Source organism: Cololabis saira, chromosome 17 (assembly GCF_033807715.1).
Source record: "Cololabis saira isolate AMF1-May2022 chromosome 17, fColSai1.1, whole genome shotgun sequence".
Taxonomy (NCBI): Eukaryota; Metazoa; Chordata; class Actinopteri; order Beloniformes; family Belonidae; genus Cololabis; species Cololabis saira.
Genome location: NC_084603.1, coordinates 18,912,965 through 18,918,964, shown reverse-complemented (window position 1 = coordinate 18,918,964; position 6,000 = coordinate 18,912,965).

Genomic DNA, 6,000 nt, shown 5'->3' with positions numbered 1-6,000 from the left:
GGGTCTTTTCAGTTATTTACTAATTTATAATATTTTCATAACATGTTTATAACACAAAGGGGGGGGGGTCTTTTCAGTTATTTACTTATTTATAATATTTTCATAACATGTTTATAACACAAACGGGGGGGGGTCTTTTCAGTTATTTACTAATTTATAATATTTTCATAACATGTTTATAACACAAAGCGGGGGGGGGTCTTTTCAGTTATTTACTAATTTATAATATTTTCATAACATGTTTATAACACAAAGGGGGGGTCTTTTCAGTTATTTACTAATTTATAATATTTTCATAACATGTTTATAACACAAAGGGGGGGGTCTTTTCAGTTATTCACTAATTTATAATATTTTCATAACATGCTTAAAACACAAAGGGGGGGGTCTTTTCAGTTATTAACTAATTTATATTTTTATAACATGTTTATAACACAAAGGGGGGGTCTTTTCAGTTATTTACTAATTTATATTTTTATAACATGTTTGTAACACAAAGGGGGGGGGTCTTTTCAGTTATTTACTAATTTATAAAAATTTTATAATACATTTATTACATGTTTATAACACAAAGGGGGGGGGGTCTTTTCAGTTATTTATTAATTTATAATATTTTCATAACATGTTTATAACACAAAGGGAGGGGTCTTTTCAGTTATTCACTAATTTATAATATTTTCATAACATGCTTATAACACAAAGGGGGGGTCTTTTCAGTTATTCACTAATTTATAATATTTTCATAACATGTTTATAACACAAAGGGGGGGTCTTTTCAGTTATTCACTAATTTATAATATTTTTATAACATGTTGTTAGGTTTAGGCACGTAACATTTGTATCATCAAACTCTCTGGAGACAAAGAAAGACACAAACACGATTAGAATTGACTTGCAAGGATAGCAGTCGAGATTTGTAAGATCTCCAACATACTGTAATTTGTCTCTGCTGCTTCCTTGCTTTTATTTACTCTGGGTGTATATACCCAGTAACCAGTGTGCCTTTTTTCATTGCAATTTAATTTGGTCTCCTTCGTTGGAAGAAAAAAAACCATTATGAAATAAAAAAGAATTTAAATTTCCCCATGATTCAAAGAAAGAGCTTGGCTAACAGCATTTTAAAGGCAAATAGAAAAACCAAGCGCTGTAACATACTTATTCATGCTGCCTTGGTGTGATGGGAGAGGACTTTTTCTGTAGGGGATTAATCGGCTCAGTTAATACCGCAGGGTAGAACCCATTTTTAAACTTTGATCATATTTTTAACAGTGCACCATTTGTTCAACACAGTGTGAATATTACTTAGATAAAGAAAGAGAAAACAAAGTATCACCTGAATGTTAAGGAAGCCTTTGGTGCTGTGCATATAGCGCTGATAGGAGAGAGGACTTCCCCGAGCCTACAGCTCCCACTTTGGCTACAAGTTGACCAGGCTGAATGTCCAAAGACACACTAGCAAGTACAAACACGATGAATAAGTTTAACACTGCAAAGTACAGCTGAGACTAATGCACCATGTGTAGCCATGAGCTCTAATGTGCAGTTGAGTGAATCTATGATTAAAACAAGAAGCGTACTGTTTCAGCAGAGGTTCAGCATCTTTTTCCCAAGCAAAGGAACAATAACACACGCTGACAGCAGAATCTACAGATGAAAATAAATAGCAATATCACACAGACATCCTGCACAAATGCCCCTAACTCTGAATAAGGTTCATTCCCTCAGCAGTGGAGATATTGAGATGAACTTACTGAAACTGGGATCATGCCGTACAACGTCACCGTCAAGCTCTGGCCCTCCCTGAAACTTCTACAGTCTCTTCTTTGACACTGTTGTCTGTAGTATCAGAGAAGAACTCAGGTGGGCTTTAATGATAGCTGTGTTATGCATGCGTGGATCTACTGCTGGCTCTTCACCTGCACAATAACAGCGATGAGCATGGGGAGCCTGGTCAGGGGAAATCAGAGTGTGGCAGGGTGGAGAGGTTGATGGGACACGCGCACCTGTGTCCCAGCCGCTCTCCACCCTGCCTGCCTTATAAGGCAGAGCTGGACAGCAGCAAGGGGTCGGAGGAGCTGCTGCTGAGGAGCTGTGTGATGCTTGTGCACGTGTGGCGGTGTGTGTTGCTAATAAAAGGGATTCTGCACTAAACTCCGTGTCCTCTCCATTCTGTCGGTCGGACCCTGTGGCACTCGCCGTGCTACACGGAGGATGTTAAAGAGAGATTTTTTATTTGTTTGTTTGTTTTTTGTAATTTTCTAAATCTTTAACTGTATTGCAAATGTTACAACTCCAGAGTAATCAAATGTTTCAGATAAAGATCAACATTTAAGCAGCTCCTTCCTATATTCAGTTGCATTCTTGACACATAATATTAATAATTGCATATCTTTATGGTAAATGGCTTTAACTGGTATAGCACTTTCCAGCCGTACTCCTACAGCCCCAAAGCACTTTACACTGTAGACGTTCACCCATACACCCATACACTCACACACCGGTTGTCGGCGGAGCTGCCGTACACAACGGCGCTGGCCTGAAAACCAGGAGCAACTGGGGATTCTTTCAGTGTCTTGCCCAAGGACACTTTGGTGGACACAGGATGAACTAGGGCTCAAACCAATGACCTTCAGGTCCACGGGCAAAAACTCTACCAACGGAGCCACCTACTACAGCAGTAAGCGGTTAACATCTGTCACAGAGTTTCTCGTGCTCACTGGCCTTGAATCAGTATAATTGTTGCCTATACTGCCATGAAAAACAAGGATAACTTCCTTCACTACTGAACTTTGATTACCGGTATGTGGTCAAATATCAAACTTTTCTTTTAAGCCTATAATCATATTTGGTACATGGATTTTAGAGACTTTTAGAAACTAATTTACTCATAATGATGAGGAAAATAATTATTCAGAAATCTTTCTGAGATTTTAGATTTTTTTTAATATTTCATGTCAGGCTTGGTGCTTACTGTGTAGGTTTTCAAGCACATCAAAGAGTAACAGGCGTTTTCATCTCAAGTACTGTAGCTGCAATAAAGCCATTATCCTGTTCCCTTCTCTATGTCCTTTTTCAGCAATAGCAGCTCTGTCTGTTCAACTCACCCAAAACACTGAGCCGCAGTACTCTTGCAGAGCTGCAGCACACATGATCCACTTGTGACGGCTTAAATAACCCTTCACTGATAGAGACAGCTGGATGTCTTGTTCTCTCTGCTGCTGAGTTGGACTCAAATCCGTCTACCCTCTTATGTGTCCACTTATAGTACAGAGACAAATGCAGGATGTAGTTATGAGGGACTTTGATCCATGAACCATTTACGCTGAAACAAACAAAAAAAATGTTGCTACCTCCTTGTGCAGAAAAAATACATTACTATCCTTGAATAATACTTGAATAATCCAAACGGTGTTGAATCTGATGCTCTATACTTCTTTTATATGTGAAAAATGTCAAAACGTCCCTTATAGGAAGCTGTAGCAAGCTGATTTGCATACATGTTACTGTGCAGTTTTATTATATCGTGCTGTGTTGGGGGACAGCCCTCCAATTAGACCCCTTTTATCCTGTTGTGTTTCAGATTTTATTCTGCATGCTTTCCTTCACTTTGAAATAAGACCCGTTCGAAAACAAGAATCATATTCAGTGAGCTATACAATTACATTAATTAGATTCATTATCATGCCAGTGAACTGTGATCTGAAAAGAGAGGGCACACTGCCAATAATAGCTGTTATCAAGTGGGAAGGGCAGAACCTGTTCGATTCTTCTTTGGCTTTCTTTTTCCTGTTCTGAGCAGTGGAGGGCTGGACGTCAAAGCCAAGTTGCATGTTTAACATCAAAAATAAAAATACACTGAGACCAGGGGCCTGTACTACGAAGCAAGTTCAACATACCCAGGATATCTTTTCCTTATCCAGATTCACTAACCCGGACAATTGCAATCACGCTAAGCGGTCACACGACGGTGGTTATCAACTCGGTATATCAACCCAGGTTTCTCCAATCTGGATATGAGCGCGTGCACATAAAAGGGGCGGTGTTTTCAGCGCATGACCAATCGCAAGCATGGAGAAGTCCGCTGTCAGAGCCGCGTATTTCAGTAGCGAAGAGCAAACAATAATTTTACGGAAATATGATGAGTATAGGCATATAATACAGGCAAAAAGCAACACAGTTGCAGCTGCAAAATGCAGGAAAGACAGCTGGCAAAATATCGCTGACTGTATAAATGCGTAAGTTCATAGGGATATACACATCACTGCCCCATCATTAGGGCATAAGTAGATCTGACTATAATTACAGTTGTCTATTCTGTTAAATGCATGTGTTGCTTAGATGTATTCGTATGGCGTGTATGACAATTGTAGCCTCATTCCTTCAGCTGCAACCCCAGCGGAGTGAACGCACATGGGAGCAAATAAAAAATAAATATAAAAACATAATTCAAAGCGGTAAGTAGGCTCACTTTCATATCTTAGAAGTACAACAAGTACAAGGCTTTAGTGTTTCTATCACTCTCTGTTTTAGGATGATATCAGTATACAAAAGCACAATGAAATAGCATTGACATTACTTGCAGCAAACAGAAAAAAAAATGACAAGAAGAAGACAGGAGGGGGCCCTCCTACGCAGGAGAATCTGGATCGTTCATACAGGTACTCATCAGGGAAAGCAAAGGGGTTTTGGCGGTCCCTGAATACGCGTTCTCTTCGGAGGGATCCTCTCACGATCCGCGCACCGAGCTCCACTGGATTATCTTCGAAAGGGCATGCCATTTTCCAAGAGAGCTGATTGGTCAGTGGGCGGTGCTTTTATACCCGGCGATCTGTATCTCGAACATAACCTGCTCCGGAGCAGGTTAGCTGTTCAGCATAAGTTACCATGGCGATGTACCCCGGTAAGAAGTGAACCACCGTCGTAGTCCTGAAAACCCAGGGTTAAACCTGAAGTTACCTCGCTAACCCCAAATCCCGCTTCGTAGTACAGGCCCCAGGTTAGCTTCTCTAGTCTAAACTCTCTTGAAATGTAGAAAATGAAGGTTCTGGTAGAACATGCCATTCATTACTCGATAAAATTGCTTTGTTTAAATTTGGATACATTTGCTTTGTTTTCTACCCCCCTATTAAAAAGAGAAAGACCAATAGTGTTTTCTCCTTATATGACCAAGTCTCAGAATTTTCCAGGTAGGAAAAATTCCTAAATAAACAAGAAAATTGCATTACCTTTGAACTTGCATGTGTGAAGCAGAGAGAATGACGTAAAAATGCTATTGCTGAACTTTGCTGAAATCTTTAAATAAATTGCTGAATTCTGCTGAAAAAAGTTTAAAGAAACTGCTAAACTCTGGTGTACAAAGCATAAATTGACCTGTGAACCCGTGTCTGCATAGATATGCAAGAAAGCCTGGAGTTTATGAATGCAGTGTTTGGTCAACCAGGTGAGCTATCTGGCAGCCCACGGAACATAGGGACAGAGTAAACTAAAACTAGAGCTCAAGGGGATAAGGTTTGGCCAAAAAATAAAAAATAAACAACCATGCCGTATAAAATAAATAGTAATAAACTGTATGAAGCTTCACCTTTCATTAACGGTTTCATCGTTGAAAAGGCTGCAGGTCTTTCCCATGACTCACTAAACCTCCTCCACTGGGTCACGTTTGTGTGCATAATTACTGCACTGTAAAGTTCACGGTATGGTTTCATTGCCACATGACCAGCACATGACTCAGTCTACAGCGATGTGCTTTGGACTGCTTCCTCTTAAAATAAATGTATTATTCACAAAAATAATTACATATGATTGATTGATATCTTGCACATTTAAGCTTTAAGACTGAAACCTGTTTGAATTTGATGAAAAAAAAGAAAAGAAAAACAGTGACATGACATCAATTCAGCACATTTTTACTAACATCACATGCTCACTGACTCCTTAAAATCCTTTTGAAACAAGTGTTCGTCATGAAACAAGAATCAATTTAAGTGGGTTAGCGATTAC